This window comes from Herpailurus yagouaroundi, unplaced genomic scaffold, assembly GCF_014898765.1.
Source record: "Herpailurus yagouaroundi ecotype Mexico unplaced genomic scaffold, PumYag 203, whole genome shotgun sequence".
NCBI lineage: Eukaryota > Metazoa > Chordata > Mammalia > Carnivora > Felidae > Herpailurus > Herpailurus yagouaroundi.
In genome coordinates, this window is record NW_024412434.1 from 19,015,994 (window position 1) to 19,036,758 (window position 20,765).

Consider the following 20,765-nt stretch of genomic DNA (forward strand, 5'->3'; position numbering starts at 1 on the left):
CCAAAAAAAAAAAAAAAAAAAAAAAAAAAAAAAAAAAAACGTTGAAAAATAAATAAATAAATAAATGTAAAAAAAAAATATGTAAAAAAGCAGCTGTATGCTATTGAGAATGTGCCGTACAATTCCTCCATTTGATCAGCAGAATGGATAGAAGTCCCTTTGCCTCATCCGGGATTTGTTTCTTGCCTGCGAATTGCATGAAAACCTATTCTGGGTCTTCATTGCTCACACCTGACTTTGCAGATGTACCCGCCCTGAGTCATTCCTGTGGCTCAGATTCATGATTCTAAACCAGCCTTACATGAAGGTGACTTTGTAATAGGTCGGGGATAGACAGAAAAGTAAAGAGGAAAAAGGTGGAAAATACAGGTTTTGAAATTAATCAGGGATTTATTTAAAAGGACAAGCTACTGTTACGTCACTGATTATGGCAATAGAAAACAACATCATATTTTTTTAACATGAGGCAAATTCAGTATTTTAAAATAAATCCTGTAGGAATAAAATATCACTTAGACTCCTCAGAGGTGGGATTATTACTTTCCTTCTAGCATGGGTGAAAGTCATGGAAATGTTTATTTCCCTAAATTTTTTTTGCTTGCCTTCTTTCCTCTTTCAGATAACAGGACAGTCTGACTTATCAGCATAGAAAAATATTTCTGTCAGCATTCGGAGAACATGGGGTAAGTGTAAAAGGAGAGTGGTTATGTCAGGCTACACTTTTAACCTAAGCCTGGACACCAAGAGCTGTGCTACATTTAAAAAAAGAAAAAGCTTGCTTAGGCTGTCACTCTAATTAACAGTTGATAAAGTACAAACATCTTAGCACATCACATAATAGGCAGATTGTGCCCTTTGACGGGCAGCAGAAACCTCACAAGAAAATATTACACTGAGGGGGCATGTGAGTGGCTCAGTCGGTTAAGTGTCTCACTCTTGATTTTGACTCAGGTCACCGTCTTACAGTTCGTGGGATCAAGCCCCTCGTCGCGTTCTGTGCTGACAGCTTGGACTCTCTCTCTCCCTCTCTCCCTGCCCCTCCCCCTCACACACACACACACACACACACACACACACACACACACATACACACACTCTCTCTCTCTCTCTCTCTCAAAATAAATAAAATCACTTAAAAAATATTTCATTGAATGTGAGGATTAAGGTAGAAAACATGACTTTAAGTGGGAAGGAGGAGATAAAACCCTCTTGCTATGGCAAGACACCTTTTTCGTTCAGCTGGAAAATGATACCATTCAAAGTAACGGTCCACCCATGTATCATGTCTTCCTTGAATTATGGTCCTGACATGATATGCTCATCTCCCAAAATAGAGCGCCTGTCACCACCTTCGAACTATATTCAGCTCTAATGAGAGGCAACGCACAGAAGTTGCTCTTAGGTTCAGTCGAATCCCCAATCATTTGAAATGTTTGAGCGCTTTAATTTTAAAATAAGAATGTTTATGTATGAATTCCAAAGCCTTGACTGCAACTTCACTTTTCAGTAGAAATCAATATCTCCTGTAGTAGAAAGTAATATCCCTAGGAGCTGAATCTAAAACTCTCAGCATAAGAATACATACAAAATACAGAATTAAAAATTGGGTGTTTTTTTTTCCTATTCCAGATACACACTTTTAACCAATGCCCTTGTTTTTTTTTTTTTTTTTTTTCTATATCTCTTTTTAAAAAAATTTAATTCCAGTCTAGTTAGGATACAGTGTTGTATTTGTCTCAGATGTACAATATGGTGATTCAACACTTCCATACACCATCAGGTTGCTGATCGCAGGTGTACTCCTTAGGTACTTAGGTACCTCACCTACTTCACCCATCCCCCCCACCCACCTCCCCTCTAGTAACCATCAGTGTGTTCTCTCTAGTTAAGAGTCTGTTTCCTGATTTGTCTCTTTTTCTCCCCGCTTTGTTCCTTTATTTTGTTTCTTAAATTCTACATATGAGTGAAACCGTACAAACAGTGTGTGATTTTGAGCGATGATTTTTCAAAACGTGAAATGGGGGGATGCCCGGAGGCTCCGTCAGTTGAGGGTCAGACTCTTGATTTCCGCTCAGGTCGTGCATGACCTCATGATTCCTGAGATCCAGCCCTGCTCGGAGCCTGCTTGGGATTCTCTCTCTCTCTCTCTCTCTCTCTCTCTCTCTCTCTCTCTCTCCCTCTCCTTCTGCCCCTTCCCCTCTCATGCACTCTCTCTCTCTCTCTCCCAAAATAAATAAATAAATAAACTTAACAAGAGAGTGAAATGAATGCATTTTCCGTAAAAGAAAGGAGGTCTTCAAATGCGTCTGGCGTTCGCAGTGTTGGAGGGTCACGGTATATTATTGCATGTTGGGCATTAACTTTGTGTTGCTGGAGGCCTCCGCCATTTTGCACACTGCCACTGTGCTCCTTATGTTTGAGCGCAGAAAGAATTCCATTTGGAAGACTTTGAAACAGGGGTAGCTATCATGGCTGGCCGCCACTGGAAATTGAAATCGTGACTTTTTCTCTTGGTAAAGGTAGTCCGAACCAAAGGATTTCCACGAACAAACTGTCGCTGTAATGTGTCTCTCCGTTTTCCCTGTTAGCTTCCATTCTGGTCTGTTTGGAGATTCTCCCACGTTGTCTGGACTCCACATCATGCACCCTGGCCTCACTGGGAGAGGGGTAGTAGTAACTCTTAGTGTGCTGCACCTGAGTCCACCTGCCAGACACTAGTCCTCACCCCTGCCAGCTCCCTCTAGGTAACACCCATTCTCTTTCCTTCAGGCCCAAATGTAAATCCCTTGTTGCTGCAACTTTCTGTTCTCTGGAGCTCCTGAGTTGGATGGGGTTGGGGGCAGGGAGGTAGGGAGCCATGCTCAAGTATTCATGAATGATAATGAGTTCATGAGTTGTCCATCTTGCTAGGACATTTGCATACTTTTATGGGTCATCTGGGAAAGATGCATTTTCTAGTCTTAGAAAAACCAGAAAGTTTAATAAGGTACATTGTTTTGTTTTGTTTTTTTTTTTAAGGGTGTCCTATGGCCAATCACATTTGGAAAAACTACACATTTATGCCCGTTATTGGAGATTCATAAGACTTTGTAGTTTTTCCAAGCCCGGGTAAGTTCTACAGTAAAGACAGCTGTTCATTTAAACCTGGGATTTCCCCACATTTATGAACATTAGTGAAAATACCTGTCTGTGTGCATTTTTGTTCTTTGTATAATGACTATTAATGCTCCCTGGAGAACACACTTAGAGATATACTTCATTATTCCAAAGTTGTGATTTGTCTGCTGGTGTGAATTTCAGATACCGTGGTGGCACCTTGAGTAAGCATTTTGGAATTAGATTTTCTTTCAATTTCTCTCTCTTTTTAAAAAGTTTTTATTGATTTTTTTGAGAGAGAGAGAAAATGAACAGGGTTGGGGCAGAGAGGGGGACAGAGGATCCGAAGTGGGCTCTGTGTTGATAGTGGGGCTCAAACTCACAAACGGTCAGATCATGACCTGAGCCGGATGCTTAACAGACTGGATCACCCAGTCAGTTCAGTCTTTCACTTCTTCTAACATCACGCTATCCCCACAGCTGTCTCCTCTGCCTCTGAGTATTTGGCTTTCTTATCCAGTTTACTGTGTGATCAGTTCTGGTTTTAAGTTTGTGTAGACAAATCATTCACCTGTTATTGACATCATCACTGTACTTAAAGTTCTCTTCAGCAGCCCATTCAGGAAGAGGAGTGTGTATTTAGACAAAGAAAGCGTCTATTTTCTGCCTACAGACAAAGGCCTTACCTTGTTTCCTCTTGCCAAGTTTCACCCATTTCTCTTCACGTGGAAAAGGGGGTCTGTGATGTCCAGGGTTGTTGCCTTGAGCATGTAAACGCCCCCAGATCGAATCCTGCAGGACCAGCGATGGTGGCTGTACTGTAGAAAGATGAGGCAGACCACATTTTCCTGGCTGAGAGTCCCCACTGTTGGAAAGCTGGGTGGGGGGTGCCATGGTTGCTTCTGATGGGATCAAGTCACCATTTCAAAGCTGAGCTGGCCAAACCTACGGGCCTCCAAAACCACTTGCTTTGATTGGGGGCAGTTTCTCTGCATTGTTTGGGGACAGAACAGAAGGGCCCCATGCAGGACATCACATCTTTCTCAGTGCTTCTGACCTAGCAGTGGCAGTGCCACTTTCCACTTAGGATCTTTTTGACCAGTCCATCAGCGACCCAGTCTGGACTGTGTACCTCCTCTTGACCTTGGGGGTTAGTGTCACCTGGTGAATCCGAGCCTTATTGGAGAGGTCATCAGGAATTTTATTCCTCTGTAAATTAGGCTGGAAAGAGGTTGGAAAGAGGAACATGAATAGAAGCATAAATGTGGGGCACCTGCGTGGCTCAGTCAGTTAAGTGTCTGACTCTTGATTTCGGCTCAGGTCATGATCTCACAGTTGTAAGTTCGAGCCCCACATGGGGCTCTGAGCTGAGTGTGGAGCTTGCTAGGGATTCTCTCTCCTTCTCTGTCTGGCCCTGCCCCACTCACATGCTCTCTCACTCTCTCTCTCTCAAAATAAATAACCATCAAAAAAAATAAAAGCGTAAATGCTATCAGTTGAAACTAGGATGTATAATTTCTTGTCTAAAAGTAAGTAGTGTGTCCTGCTTTATAAAGAAAATAATGCTCTAACAATTTACTGAAAAAAGGTAGTTTTGTCCATCAAACCATCATTTGAGAATATACAGGGGAAGGTATTATTTTCCAAAACCAAACCAAAGCTAAAACAAATTAAAAATGCAGGAATTGGAGAACAAAAAACACACATTAGAATCTTAATGTTTGCCCTAAAACAATGAAAAAGGTAGATCTGTGTACATTTTTTTTTTTTAGCTTTAACATGATTTTTAAAAAATATTGCATAGGGGCACCTGGGTGGCTCAGTCAGTTAAGCATCTGACTCTTGGTTTCGGCTCAGGTCATGACCTCACATTTTGTGACTTCGAACCCCACGTCCGGGTCTGTGCTGACAGCACTGAACCTGCTTGGGATTTCTCTCTCCTTCTCTCTCTCTGCCCCTCCCTGGCTAGTTCTCTCTCTCTCTCTCAAATAAATAAATAAATAAATAAACATAAAAAAATTGTTAAAAAGTATTGCTCAGAGATTTCAAACATTACTCATAAAAGCAGATTAGAGACAATGCTTAATTTCTAAAAGTGTAGCTTAAAATTTTTTAATTTTAAATATAAATTTAAAAATGTATAGTATTTAACTAACTGAAAGCTCTGATGAACTCCACTGAGTCTCAATTTGCTCCTCTGTAAAAGAGAATGTAGACTGGGCATAGAGTAAGTTTCATGGGTTGTAATAATGTGAAAGCATTTTATAACAGAAAAAAATAAGCAGATAAAGTTACTATTATTATAATTCAATTTGTTTTTAAGGGAAAGTTCTAAGAAAGCAAGCTATTCTACTTAGAAAAACATGACAAAACAAAACACATCCCCATATCAGTACATCATCAATCCATCCAATGCCTTCTACATATAGTCTAGGTGCTTTTCCAACTGCTGTTTTTTCACTGGGTCTCAAGGTAAGTGAGATGTCACTTGAGCCCTTTAAAGGGTGAATCTTAGGGATGCCTGGGTGGCTCAGTTGGTTAAGCATTAACTCTTGATTTCAGCTCAGGTCATGATCTCACTGTTGTAAGTCCCAGGCCCAAATCGGGCTCCATATTGACAGTGAGGAGCCTAGCTGGGATTCTCTCTCCCTCTCTTTCTGCCCACCCGCCCCTCCCGCCTCTCTCTCTCTCTCTCTCTCTCTCTCTCTCTCTCTCAAAATAAATAAAGAAACTTAAAAAAAATTAAAAAGTGAAAGGGGAATCTTCGTTTTCTACTACATTTTGGGTCCTTTGGACATTAGTCCCATTGGTTTTCCAAGCCAGGCATTTTGGGCGCTCATGTCTCCAATGTAGATCCCAGGGGTGGGGGTGCCTGATGAGATCCTTTGCTGTTGTGGGTTGCCACTCTGGGGCCGGGGTGTTGATGAGACCATGTCTCTCTGCCTCTCCTACCCATCTGGACATGGTCTTTTTATCCTTTGTTGTGGAGAAGCAATTCATCTAGTTTTCAGATCCTTTTCAGAGCTGTAGCTATAGATTTGGCGAGTCCGTAGAAGGCCGTGAGTTCTGGATCTTCCTACACTGCTGACTTTCACGAGTTTCCCCCCACCCCCCACTCCCACCCTGGAGCATTCTTTATAAGAACCAAGACACGGAAATAGCCTAAGTGTCCACCACCAACAGATAAATGGATAAAAAAATGTGGTATGTATAAAATGAAATGTTACTCAGCTGCACAAAAGAAGGAAATCTTGCCGTTTGCAATGACATGGATGGAATTTGAGGTCATTAAGCTCAGTGAAACAAGATAGACAAATACCACATGATCTCCCTTATATGTGGAACCAAAAAAATAAAATGAGCTCGTAAGTATAGATTGGTGGTTGCTAGAGGCAGTGGTGTTGGGGGGTGGGCAACATGGGTGAAGGTGGTCAAAAAAGCCAGATTTCCACTTCTAAAATAAATAAGTTGTGGGGATGTCATGTACAGCATGATACTATATTGCATAACTTGAAAGTTGCTAAGAGAGTAGATCTCAAAATTTCTTATCACAGGAAAATATTTCCTAACCATGTGTGGTTATGAGTGTTCACTAGAATTATTGTGGTGATTATTTCATACCGTATACAAATATCGAATCGTTACATAGTATGCACGAAACTAATGTGATGTTTATGTCAATTATACCTCAATTCAAGCAAAGAAAATAATACATTTTACACTCTTGCTCTTCTCCATCCTCCCTGCATAAATTTGCTGAAATTGAGCTTCTAATTGCTCCTATTATTTCCAATTTTCCTCCTCTGTATTTTTTTTTTTTTAATTCTGTTCATGGGAACCGAGAGTATTCTTGGTAAACTCATCCAATACAGCGCACAAGCTCACTTTCTTTGTATATTTTCTCAAGGTTACTAGATGACTGTGTTGATGATCTGGGTGCTTGTTAAAGCAAAGATTCCTGGACCCTTCTGTAGTCCTTCTGTATCAGTGTTTCTGAGTGTGGCCTCAGAATTTAAATTTCTAGAAGATTCTTGCACATACTAAAATTTGAGAGATACAAAGTTTTTTTTTTAACTTACTTTTATCAATAGTTTCTTTTGCTAAAATGGGAAAAGAAAATTTTGAAATCCACCAAGAGCTTGTTTTCTAGATGACAGAAAACAGAACAAGTACTTAAGAGTATCCACATACATTATAAAATCAAGTCCTTGTATTTTTTTTCTAAAAATCAAGACCTGTGGTCACTTTGAAGTGAGTCTGGACACAGTCTCTTTTTTAGTATCTTGATGAATTGTTCCTGAAGAAAAGAGAAGGTACAAGAGAAGGGCAAGAGGGTGAACCCTTCTTTCTTTTGAGGAGGTGAGAGCTAGACGCCCAAAGACCTGACTGTTCTGTAACCTTAGATGGATCCCTTTGTTTACGAGGAGTGGGGCCAGGGGGTAGTTACAGATACCTTATGTAAGGTTGAGCAAAAGAATCTCTAGTTTCCTTTGAGCACTAACAAACAATGTATCATTCTGGGGCACCTGGGTGGCTCAGTTGGTTAAGTGTCTGACTTGATTTCCACTCAGGTTATGGTCTCACAGTTGGTGAGATCAAGCCCTGCCTTGGGCTCTGTGCTGAGAGCATGGAGCCAACTTGGTATTCTCTCTCCTTCTCTCTGCCCCTCCCTGCCCCTCAAAATAAATGAAAAACATTAGAAAAAAATTTAAAACCCAGTATATCATTCTTCTTCTCTAGGGGAAGTATAAAGCTGAACCAAACAAGAGAAGATAGAAGTTCTCTTAAACAACAAATACTGAAGATGTATGCTTATAGCCAACTTTCCTCCTTACATTTTCTTTAAAAATAAATGATGTAAAATTACCATACAGCAGTGAAAAAGAATAAAATACACATCACGTTGGATACATCTCAGGAAATAATACTGAGTGAAAAAAAAATCAAGTTTCAGAAGAATTCAGCAATTCCATTTATATCAACTCAACACTTTCAAGACTAAACTACACGTTGTTTGAAGATATCAACATATATGCCAGTCTACAAAGCAAAACAACGGATGAGAAACCAAAATTCAGAGTAGTGGTTTTCTCCAGGGAGAAACATTATGGAGCGGCACATAGGCGCCCTCAAAGGGGTGGGCATGGGGGGGGGGGACACTCTATTCCTTATCCTGAGTGGTGGTTTCACGGTCCTCAATTTTATCGTAATTCATCATGCCTTATACGCATGTTACAATTATTCCTTTGTATCCAATCAGTTTTTCATGAAAACAATTAAAAACCAATCAGGAATGTATAATATTTTGATACATGGCATTGTATCAATTTTGTATTTTGTACAATTTTGTACAATATGTACAATGTTGTACATATTTTGATACATTTGCTCCTCTATTGTGTGTGTTTCCATGCTGTTTCTTTCTTTCTCTACAGACTTTCATGTTTAAGTAAATAGGCATTTCATGAGAAACATGAAACAGAACCCTGTACCTCGGGAGTTCTTAATGTAAAAACAAAACAGCATCAACAACACAAGGTAAGAGAACATCAACAAATATGTAACAGGTACCTTCGCTAAAGTAAACCAGAACTGTATAAACAGGGATTGTGTGAGGCATGTGTTTCTGCAAACAGAGAAAGTTGGTGCCAGATCTCCAAGTCATCATCCTGTGGCGCTATCATTAGCTCCTTCCCTTTGAGTAGCAAAAGTTCTTTTATTCACAAATATTAAAAATTTTGCCTTATTCTTCCCCACCCCCTTGGTCACAAATGCAATGATTCACTTTTTAAATATCATTATCCAGGCACTGCTTTGCGGGAACTATTCTCCAAAAGAACACCAGGTTACGAGGATGTTGAGGCTGGATTTCTTGGCCACACTGTTGAGCCCAGGAGTCTCCCACTGGTAGATCAGCGATTTTGCAGCTTTGGAAAATGTTAAATTAGTCATCAGGCACCTTCGCTGCAGTTGGCCAGGCTTCCCAGCTCATAGGAGATAAAATGTCTAGTGAGGTAGGGAAAACAAAACAGCGAGGCCCAAGGTTTTAGAACGTGTGAACTTTCTCCCAAGGCTAAACACCACCAACAATGACCACCCTGTTCCCCAACAGACAAACACACTCTACCTCACTCCCTCCTTCACTAAATCCCAGCCATGATTCAGATCCTGGAGATCACACAGCTGTGTGTGTTGGGGGGTAGACAGAAGGAGAGGGCGAGGGCAAGGGAGAGAGATCGGCTTCCTTAAGCATGTCTAACTTCTCCATTCCCCGGATTATACATGAAGTAAATCATTTCGTATCTCATGTAAGTGCACAGTGCAAGAATTTTGCTTCCCTGAAATGTGGCATCTAGCAGAGGTCACAATTAAAGTTGTAGTTACAAAATAGAATTTACTCAGTTCGTTTTGAGAGACGTGCAATAAATTTTGGGATTTGTTCTCTCTGCGAATGCGATGGAAATGCATTTAAAAGGCAAAAATCAAAGTAGCTCATGGGCGTTTATCCTAGAAAATGCAAAAGACAGCCACATCCTTTCTTGTATCTTGTTGCTATGGAAAGCTTCACAGTCTGGCTATGCACCCTAAACTGTCTTCAAAAATGGAATAGACAATGCAATAAAAGTGAAACTCATTGTTGGCCGAAGCATTTAAAACAGAGGTGGCATCTGATGATAAAATTCAAAAGTTTGCTCTTCTATTAAGATAGAAAATAAGTTTTTTCCATTCATAATTTTTATAAAGGCAAAGTCTCTTTTGTAGTTGTTTGAAAATAGAGTGACAAAACTGGATACAACAGGGCTAACATACATGATGCCTAAAAATGGATGTGGAGACATTCAGAGCAACTGAAGACGCATGGCTGAAAAGATGTGCACGGAATACCGACTTGAGGAATCTCATCATTCGGTGGCTTGTTACCAGATGCACATTTGTTTACACTGAAATGAAAGCAGAGAAACAGTTAAGTGCGTAAAGAAGGAAGACAATATCTTGTAGGAGCCCAGCCTTATATACAAGTCCAATTAGAGGACCCCATCATTAACATGATCAAAAGCAGCTGACATTTCTAACACAAGTTAAGATCTGAAAATCTGGGTGGAATTGCTTATGCTTCTATTCAGACTCCCAAAGAAAGACCCTATTAAGCCCAACTAAATTGCACCAAGTGGCTTAAAGAGGTGCCTGTCCGTTTTAATTTTCCTGACACTCCTCTCTGCAGCTTGGTCTAATAGTGATTGTATAGCACTATTAGGGATGCCTCTGCTAGGAAAACACAGTTGTCAGCGACTGCTTTATTATTTTGATGGTATGCAATAATTTCTCTCAGGGCTGTTGCTCCAGAAAAGGATATATTGGCCTGCTCTCTCAGCTCCTAATTAAGCAACGGTGAAATTTTATACTAATACCGGACTTAAAGGGAAGATTGGAAATGCATTTATCTTCCAAACTGACCTAATTATCATTAGTGTACTATTCTAAACATAAAGAAATCAATCCATTTTAGAAATAGATTTAATAATGCAATGCACTTTGTATTATGTTTCTGAAATCTCATTCTTGTTGGGTATTTAATACTTGCTTTCCCTTTTAAAATATACACTGGAGTGACTTTACGTGGGACTGTGACATTTTCAGGCACTTTTTTTTTTTTTGCATGAATTGCAAAAGTAGGTGCTATACAAATGCCATATTTCATCAGTAGCATGTTTTGCTTTTGAGGTGAGGAACCACTTGGAGAAACACTGAGTGGGTATAAATTAATCTCAAGGAAATCGGGAGTTCTTTTACAAACGGGACCATTTCAAAATTAGCAAGACAACCAATGTGAGAGAAGTAGCTGGGGAGTGAGATACAATGAAACAAACGCACAAACAAAATGGATTGATCACCGATCTGCCCTTTGAGGTATTTGTGTCAAATGTAGGCACAGGTCAGTGTTCTCTCTCAACGCCAGCTATTTTTATTCCCATCTTTGCCGAAATTTGGTGTTTTCCTGGCCCTGACCACTAACCTGTTGCAAATGCCCAGGGTAATCTGATTCCGCCTGTGTTCCTCCCTATCTCTCCTGACCACCCTGTCATTCCCAGTACTGCTGATTTTGATTCTTATCCTAGTTGATCAACTACCATTTCAGTTCCCACTGACCTCCTGTCGTTACCCTCAAATCGTTTCTTCGGTGCCTAAGCAAGGTGCTTCTAGCTTTCCAAGCTACTGTGAAACAAGAACCTCCAGACGCTGACAGGGGCTCTCCATACAATAGTTAATCAGCACCTTTGCTGTAGAGTGGACCTCACAGCTGCCAAGTGGCAGAGGCAGGATTTGAACCCAGGGCCAGCAAACTGCAAGGAGTCCTCTTTCTCCCTTTTGAGGCCACAGTCTCTAGGGAAAGACCTCAAATTGGTTTGGTGGAGTTATCAGCCCAGTCCCTAAGAAAGCGATGTGGTCTGCGTAGGGACCATCTACGGGAAATAAAGGGTGAGTCGCTAAGGATAGAATGAATTAACACATTTAGAGGTGAGGCCTGAGATACGTGAGAAGTTGGTGATGATGTCACAAGAGTCTTGTTTTTTCTTTTAATTTTTCATGTTTATTTGTTTTCGAGAGAGTGCGCGTGGGGCAGGGCAGAGAGAGAGAGAGAGAGAGAGAGAGAGAGAGAGACACACAGAACCCGAAGCAGGCTCCAGGCTCCACCCAAGGTGTCAGCACAGAGTCCGACGAGAGGCTCTAACTCGTCCAACTGTGAAATCACGACCTGAGCCAAAGTCAGACGCTTAACTGACTGAGCCACCCAGTTGCCCCGGTGTCAGATGAGCCTTATCCAGTATCTGAGTGGACAGTAGACTCTGGATCAATGAAAAGCCGAGCAGGGTTTAGGGCAGCGCTTCTCTACTGGGGGTGATTTTCATTCCGCCCTCCCCCAGCTGGGACCATTTGACAATGTCTTAGAGACGTTTTTGGTTGTCACGACGCGGAGGTGGTGATACCAGCATCTAGGGGTTAGAGGCCAGGGTGCAGCCAAACCTGCTACAATGCACAGGACAGCACCCTCTGCCGCCGACAAAAAATGATCCGGCTCCAAATGTCAATAGCTAGAAAGCCCAGGCCAGGGTGAGTTGAAGGTATCAGAGGGGGAGAATATTGCCTCAATATGGTGCATTGCACCACACTGATCTTTCTTTGTGGGGCCACGTGTTTTCACTTAATTACGTTCAGGGGGGTTGGATTTCAATGATCTTAAAATGAATGAAGTGATTTTCAGCTTGTTCACTTCTGACGGGATGACAGCCGATTCGCTATTCCGCTACAGACGGAAAGTCTTGGGTAGTGTCTCTTCGCTCGATGTCCTTTGACCCCGATGACTTTGAAGTAACTCCTCACTTACAAAGAGCACTCAGCTTCGTCTGTGATCGACACAACACCTCCACCCTCTCCGTTGTTTTTAAAGCATAAGTAAAACAGTGCTTCTTGGCATCCCCTCTTCTGTTTGTGTCCAATCCTATAGAACCTGGGATGCTGTTTTGGCTGGCGACAGGAGACAACTTCTCAGAACCCGGTATCACGCTCGCCAGACTTATCCTCTTCGTCCTCTGTGGGTTTCCTTTCAAAACACCACAATGAAATCATTCCTTTTCCCTCCAAGATGGAATCTCAGATATAGAAGAGTATTAGCGGCTCATATATTCATCAGGCTTTTTTTTTTTTTTTTGAAGATAAGGCTTCTTCTGTGTCGAATATGAAAAGGCATTTTAACGCTATCTCTCTGACTTATTCTCCCGTGCTTTTCCCTTCACACGTTCACATTATTCATAGCAACACCCGCTCTTATTTCTTTTTAAACAGTGTGGCTTTTAAGCCGGGCAGACCCTGGTGGAAATGATCAGGGAGGATTTCGCAGAAATATTGCTTCTTCGGGAGAGCATTAGCTCCCCATCCTAACAGATTGAAGGAAAGCAGTGTTTGTCCTCACTCAGCTCCACGGCGCGGAGCATGTTTGCCCCTCTTCCTTATCAAAATCGCCTCCTCTGGAGTTCTTGAAAGATGAAACAGAAATAAAGTTGCATTTTGTTTTGTTTTCCTTTTCAGCCACTGGTAGCCATTCAGTGCTAAAGGATATCGGTTCTGATCTGGGGTAGAGAATGCAGCAGGGTGGAGAAGGCCGTTCTGGGCTGCCCTGCTCGTCTTCCCTCTGACACGCTGGTGCCTTCACGGAGCAAAGTCACCCGGTGGCATCTCACCGGGGGCCTCCGGGTCCTCATCCGCCAGATGAGGCCCCTCTGGCCTCCTCCATCGCTCTGGCAGGTGCTTGACACGCCACAGATGAGGGCGTGGATTAGCTACAGGATTGTCAGGAAGATGAGCTAGCCCTTCAGTAAACGTTGATCAAGCCCTCACTAATAAGCAGAGTAACGAAGGTGGTGCCCAACTGTTCACGTGCGGAGGATGTGGTTTGCTCCAGGTCTACACCCGCCATCGCTGCCGTTGTAATGAAGTTCAAAAGGCCAGACGGGGTGAGAAATATTGTAAGGCTCTGAGATCAAGAGGAGGTACATTGCGCTGAAGTGAGAAAAGTGTTCATTTCCAGGTGACCCCGTGAACCAAAGCTGATAGGAGGGAGCCAGACCTGTTAGCAAGGTTTTCTCCATTGTTCTTCTGGTACCAACTCCCTCCTACCCACCTCATCCCCAAGGATTGGCTCCAGTCCAAACAGGCGAGAGCTCTCTCCATAGAACATTGTCCCTTGGCTTGAGTTTTCTCTAGCAATGTCTTACCTTTCTTCCTCTATTTAGTAAGCGCCAGTTGCATACAAGGCTTCAACATTATGACATGTTGACAAAGGAAATACTTTTATTAGCTTTCATTTCATGGGTAAGAGACTTTGGATGGTCAACCATGTGCCCAGGATCACACAGGGAGGAAGTGGACGCACCAAACTCAGAAGCCCTGTGGGTTAACTTCAGACTCGGTTGTGTCTACTCGGACAGACTGGCTTTCTTCTTCCACCACCACCAGAGCAATGAACCGGTACTTGGTAGACATCTTGCTCTCAGCACCACCCTGGTCCTTATCACTACGGGGACCTGGAAATGGTATGAGCCACATCCCTACCCTCCCGGAGTGTTGAAGGTCATGCTACTTAAACAATACTGAACAGGTAATCATTTTTTTAGTAAGAAGAGCTGAGCCCTGACTCACAGTAAGGAGTCACGGAACTGGAATCAAAATTAAAATTTTAGGAAAATGTTGAGCTCTTTTTAAAAACAAAGTGCACCAGGAAGAAATTAGTGATGATTCCATTCATTTACGGACTCATACTTAACATTAAGTAAAAGCAGAACACAGGGGCTCCTGACTGGAGCCTGGCTTCCTTGCCAGTCCCGTCTCTTGAGAGAATGAGGTAGCTTTCTTCTCCACTTCCCGACATGCCTTGCGGTGGCTTCCACATTTTACTTTCTGGGATTTTGCGGTGGAGGGTGGGAGTGGCCCCGGGTTTCTGTCTCTTGCGTCTTACATACGCTTGTTTTCCTACGATGCTTAAGTGGAGTGACTTTTTTTTCCCCCGTCTTTGGTCCCTGGTTAAACCTTCATTTTGCTCAGAGAAAATTAAAGGCTCCTGTTGCTAAAAATAAGAGAGATGAATTGATAGTTAAACGTATTAAATAAAAACATTATACTTGGCTGAATGTGAGAATAGCAAAACATAAAAAGTACCATTATAATATATTCTACTTCTCTTAATTTGACACTAAGCTGCTTGCTTGCCTTTATACATAGTCAACATCGGTTCACCAGAAGGATGGTAGTTAAGAAACAAGCTGTTAAATATTAAAGCTGAATCTATGTAATTGAATGTTTTGGGTATGGCTGTGTTCTAAATATATGCTATTAAGATACCGTTCCAAAAAGATATTTAATTACTGACATCTAATCATGTTATTGCTGTTTCTTTAACCAAGCAAAAATATGAAGTGCTGGAAAGCAAACAGTTTCATTTTAAACAGAAACATTTTATTAATTTCAGCAATAAAACCGAACTCCGATCTCCAAATGAAATCATCCCATTTTTAAAGATAGCACTTCTCTGTTTGGTAAGCCTTGTGTAATGATGAGATAGATGGTCCTACTTAACGTGTTCAAACATTCCCACAAATAATGCACGCAATAAAAGTTAATTATGCTCGTTTATTACATCAAAATAAAATCCAAACCATGGAATTCACAAAGGAGAATTTCATAGTCAACTGTGGAGCATTATTATGGATGTTTATGACCGTAACATTTTTAATACCAGAGACAATTTGGGAAGATGTTAAGGCGACAATCAGAAAATCATAATATCTTTCACTGGTATAGCGCCTGCACAAATTCACAAACATCGCCACATCTTATCATAACAGCAGCACTATGAATTAGGCAAGGAAGATATTGTAATAATTTCGCATATGGGGGAATCGAGGCCACAGAAATGTATGTGACTTGTATCTCACCTAGCAAGTTCAGTGGCAAAACTGGAATTGAGACCTGAGGCTCTTAATTGCCATTCCTGGGAATTAGAAGACAAGTTAAATGTAAGTGGTTTCATAATAGTGGTTTCTGATGGTCAACCTTCCATTTTTTTTTAAATTAAAGGGGCATTGTTTAAAATGATGTGGCTAAACTGATTTGACCAAGAATTATTTTCTCCTGGACCAAACGTACTAAACGTTCTGAGTTCATGCAAATATCAAAATAGTGGCTTTTTTTCCTGGTGTTTTTTTTTTTTTATTTTTGATTTTTTTTAACTTAAAGCTATCTTTGTTAAAAGGCAATATTTCAGATTTTTTTTTTTTTATTTTAATATATTTATTTTTTTTACTTCCTGACTCTTCTTCTCTTCCTCATTTTATTTCTTCTTACAAATAGGTCAGTTTCTACTAGGAGAATCAAAAGACTATTTCTCTCTAGTGTCTGTGAACGCATTCAGAGAGGCAAGCCAAAAGTAAAAATGAGGCATCTTAGCTGCCGACATAATTTTCTAGGGATGCTACCTATGTTAAGCAGTGACAAGATGACTCAGTCCACGTTCATAAGGAAGGAGTCAGGAAATTTGAAATTTAATTTTTTTCAATTTGCTTTTTTTTTTTTTTTTTTTTTTTGAGAGAGAGACAGCACGTGCAAGCGGGAGAGGGGCAGAGGGAGAAGAAGGGAGGGAACCTTAAGCAGGCTTACATTTTCAGCACGGAGCCCGACTGGGGGCTCTTATCTCACAACCCTGGGGTCACGACCTGAGCCAAAATCAAGGGTCGGACACTTCCCTGCCTGAGCCACCCAGTCGCCTCGGGAAATTTGAAATTTGCTAATTGCATAAAAGATTGGGTACACCACTATCGTATCTCAGTTCGCAGACACTCAAAATAAGTCAGCTGACCAGCTTTATTGTTTCATAACTGGATTCGAATATCAGCCTACTCATCTAATAGGTAAGAGGGAGCCCAGCTAGACAGTTGGGCGTTCAACTGCCATGATGGGTGAATGTGTGAATTCCTCTTTCAGAATGGTTGGTCCAACCTGTCTGGAGCAAAAATTCTGATTTAATCATTTTCATTTTCTAGACCAGGAGTCAGCAAACGTTTTATGTAAAGAGCCAAATAGGAAATATTTTAGGCTTGCAGGGCATATAGTCTCTGTTCCGACTATTCAACTGTGCCACTGAAACACAAAGACAGATACAACCAGTATGTAAACACATGGATACAGACTGTGTGCTGATGAAGTTTTATTTACAAAAACTGGGGGCCACAGGCTGTAGTTTGCTAACCCCTGATCTAGACCAGTTGGATGTCATTGTTCTGCGATTATCTATGAAACGTTATGTCAAAATGCTGATTTTGATTGTTTTCCCAACCATTTGTTTTGGTATCCATGTAGATGCAAAAATTCATTTACTATATTTTATTGTCAAATAATAACCTTAAAGTTAAATCGTCCTTGCTGGGTTTTGTTTTTTTTTTTTTTTTCCTGAGTTTCTTTCCCACAAACATTCAATCTGATTTCTTGAACAGCTGCAGAGTAATAAGCAAAATTCTTGGCACTGGAGAAATAACTTAAAGACCCAAAAGTATCTTCTTCTGGGAGACAATAGCCTTGTTAAGGTGACTGTCATATACAAAATACACCTGAGTGTGATGCAGCTAGCGTGGACATTTGACAAAGGAGGGTGGGACTTCAAAAGGAGGGGTGGTTGACCGAATAACACATCCCTGACCAAAGCAGTCTAAGTCCTGATCCCCAGAACTGGGAATATGTTACCTTACATGCAAAAGGGACTTTGCAGATACGATTAATTTAAGGCTCTTGGGATAGGGAGCTTACTTGGGATTACCAGGTGGACCCAATGTCATCAGAAAGGCCCTAAAGAGGGAAAGAAGGAGGCGGTGGGGTGGGTCTGTGAAGAAGAGGGAAGCAGAGGTCAGTGATTTGAGGGAGAGGTCATGAGCCAGGAAATGCAGGCAGCCTTCAGGTAAATGGAAAAAGCAAGGAAACCAAGTGTCCCCTGTGGCCTCCAGAAGGAACACAGTCCTACTGGTACCTTGATTTTAGGACTTCTGACCTCAGAATGGTAAGACGGGGTTTGGGTTTTGTTATGCCCAGAATTCGTGATCCCCAAAGACCACCAGGGAGCCAAGTCCGATGCAAAAGCAAAAGAGCCTTTATTCGAGCTAGCTCGAGCTCAATCCCCTACCTGCACCGATGCAGCAGTGAGATACCGGAGAGAGAGCGAGTTTCAAAAACACAAAGGTTTTATAGGGGTCTAGGGGCAGTTGTGAGGTAATGGCTGTGGCCTCAGCCGATTGGCTGGGGAAGGGTCGGAGTCCTGTTACGCAGGTCGCAGGGCGTGTTTTGATCGGGAAGTTACTCAAGGTGGAGGACACAGAACAAGATGGAGTGGCGTAGGTCCGCCCTTTCAGGTTGTCATAAGTCACTAAATGTATGGTAATTTGTTACAGCTGCAGTGGGAAGTTAACTGGGGCAAGGGTTCATTCCTCTGACCTGGGGTCGGACACAGAAAGGATCCTGGGGAGGTGGTTCCTGCCCTGGCTTTTGAAAGATCACTTTAGTGTTCTGGAGGCAGGAGAGGGTTGGGGAAGGAAAGGCCATTCCAGGTCGAGTGAGCAGCGCAAACACAGACCTGGAGGCACAAAGAGCTTGGTATGTCTGGGCTGTTGGGGGAGATTTGCCAACTGACTGGCTAATTCACCATCAAGGTTCTATTCAAGCAGCGCTATGGAGAAAGAATGAGGTAGGATGTGAATGGCGGAGCAGGGGATACATTTACAGACTAATGTGGTGATAAAGCAAGAATGCCTTCTCTCACATGCCCGGAAGCCCTCAATGTCACAGCTGCAAAAGGGGACCAACCCACACCTCTGCTCATTGTTGCTGAAATTCAGTAGCTGGAGGCTATACTGTGACCCTTCATCTTCCCAACTTGGTCCTCTCTCAAGGGCAGCTTGTAGCAGCAGGGATGGAGAGAAATGTTACAGAAAGTGTATTCTGATCTTAGGCCCAAGTTACAGAGTAAACTCTTTCGGACCAAACTAAACTCTTGGAGCCCTACTTGAAAACAAAAGATAGCCAGGTGTCAGGAGAGTGTTCACACGCTGAACTATTACTTTGCTTAGAGCAGATCTCGGACACTTAAGCAGAAAAGGTGAAAAAGGGGTTGATGTTATTAATTGAGGACATTATCAGGTATTTACTAAAAAATAACTGTATACCTGACACTGTGCTCATGTGAGATACATCCTGCCATAAAAAGGCAATCTAAAGTTTTGGTCATGTGTGTGGAGATAATTTTGTTTTCAGAAATGTATGCCTCTCTGCTCATTGGGTATTTCTGCATCCATGATAAAAAATGAGTTAAAGTCTAATTGATCATTTGGGAAATGACTTTTTGCTGATGATGCTATTTAAGAAATGAAAGTGGATTTGAATTTTTGCATTTCCAACCAGGGACCTGGTCCCAGGAAAACATTTTCAAGTGGGCACAGCTCTGATTTAGGCATATACCATGAAAATAGACGAAGCAAAATATAATTTATCAGTGTTTAGTTTGGACATATGCTCACTTTTCCTTTTATAAAGATGGAGTTATGGTTCCCAGAGTTTAACAAAGTTCCAGGATACTGTATTTGAGTGTATACTCCTTGAAGGTGAGAATCCTATTCTTCATGGTTTCTCTTTCACAGTTCCTAGTACAGTATCTTATACACTGAAGATATTTGACAGTAAATGAATGAATGAAGAAATAAATTAAGAATAAATGAAGGAGGGGGAGACTGGCTGACTCAGTCGGTGGAGCATGCAACTCTTGATCCCGGGGTGGTGAGTTGGAGCCCCACGTTGGGTGTAGAGATTACTTAAAAATAAAATCTTTTTTTTAAAAAAGGAATGAGTGAATGGTATATACTAGTAGAGTTGAAATGGAGAAAAGAACATCAATGATGGTAGCATTTTAGCCCTACTGCTCATTGCCATATTATCTTTTCCAAATTGTCTTGTTGGATTGGATTTCTTTTTTCCTTTTGCTTACTCCCTTTTTAGGAGACTAGCATGGTCTTTTCCAGGGATAGGTGAAAACAATATCATGAGGTTCGCACCAGGTTTATGGGACTTTAAACAGGAATTCAAACCAACTCTAGCAAACCATTGAAATTCTGATCTCTTTCCCCATGCATGTCTGTGCTGTATGAGAAGATCTCATATTGCTGCACTTTTAATAAGATTCAGTCATTCTGATAAATATAAATTATTTATCACTTACTTCCCATTTTATGGCCTTGATGGTATTTAGAATTATATTACCCGGCATCATAATGCTCCCTTTTCCACTTCTTACAGTGCTGAGCCCCTCTGCTAAAGGGACAAGTTGGCAAATGCAGCATTAGAGTGACAGCCTTTCGAACAGATAGATGACGTGATTGTATAATTTAATCCTGGCCACTTACTGCATAGAAGCCTTTATGAAGGAGAGAATCACATTAGCCATTTCTCTGCTTCAAGGATATAAGCAAAGGGACATTAATCTCGTATGACTGAGGCACTGGTTTGATTACTTGGCAAGAATGCAGCACCCTTCACCAAAAGTGGAATACACAGCATGAGCTATGTGGGTTGTTAGTCTCCCATAACAGCTTGATGGGGAGCCCTTAGATAGTTCAAATCAGAGACTGTCTGGGAAGAGGTCCCCTGGCAGATAGCTGAGCATCTAATTGCAGGGAGAGAAATATGAGTGCACGAGGAGACTAGAGATCAATGCATAGTGGCTTGCCGAGGTTATTAACTCAAACACCCTCCCAGTTGACCTCCGGAGCCCAACTCTGTTCCTGTAGGTGAACAGAAATGAGCAGAAACCAGAAATAAAAGCAGAGAGAAAGTAGGGAGTTGATCTGATGATGTATGACTCTCAGAGCTAAAGCCAGATGCCTGTGGGCAAGGAAGAGATAGTCTACCTTAGAAGATACAAATGTAAACTGGAATTGAGATTTGGCAAGTTCTTTGAAGTTTTTCTAAAGCGAGGTAAACAGAGCCAGTGTTCAAGAAGATCATTTTGTCAGAGATAGGAAATAGCACCTGTGTGACTTAAGCAGCTGAATGTGTGGTGCAGGTGGACAGTATGGTCTCAGGAA

The 20,765-nt window shown here is 41.6% G+C and overlaps 1 long non-coding RNA gene across 2 annotated transcripts; it reads left to right on the forward strand.

Annotated features, from left to right (window-relative positions):
- Positions 1-609: 609 nt before the first annotated feature.
- LOC121014588 (uncharacterized) lies at positions 610-8,635 on the forward strand. Of its 2 annotated transcripts, none has more exons than XR_005783292.1 (3): positions 610-683; positions 3,019-3,108; positions 8,532-8,635. It is a non-coding gene; the product is annotated as an uncharacterized LOC121014588 (long non-coding RNA). The 2 variants fall into 2 exon arrangements; XR_005783291.1 differs by lacking the exon at positions 8,532-8,635 and adding an exon at positions 7,837-7,963.
- Positions 8,636-20,765: the final 12,130 nt, after the last annotated feature.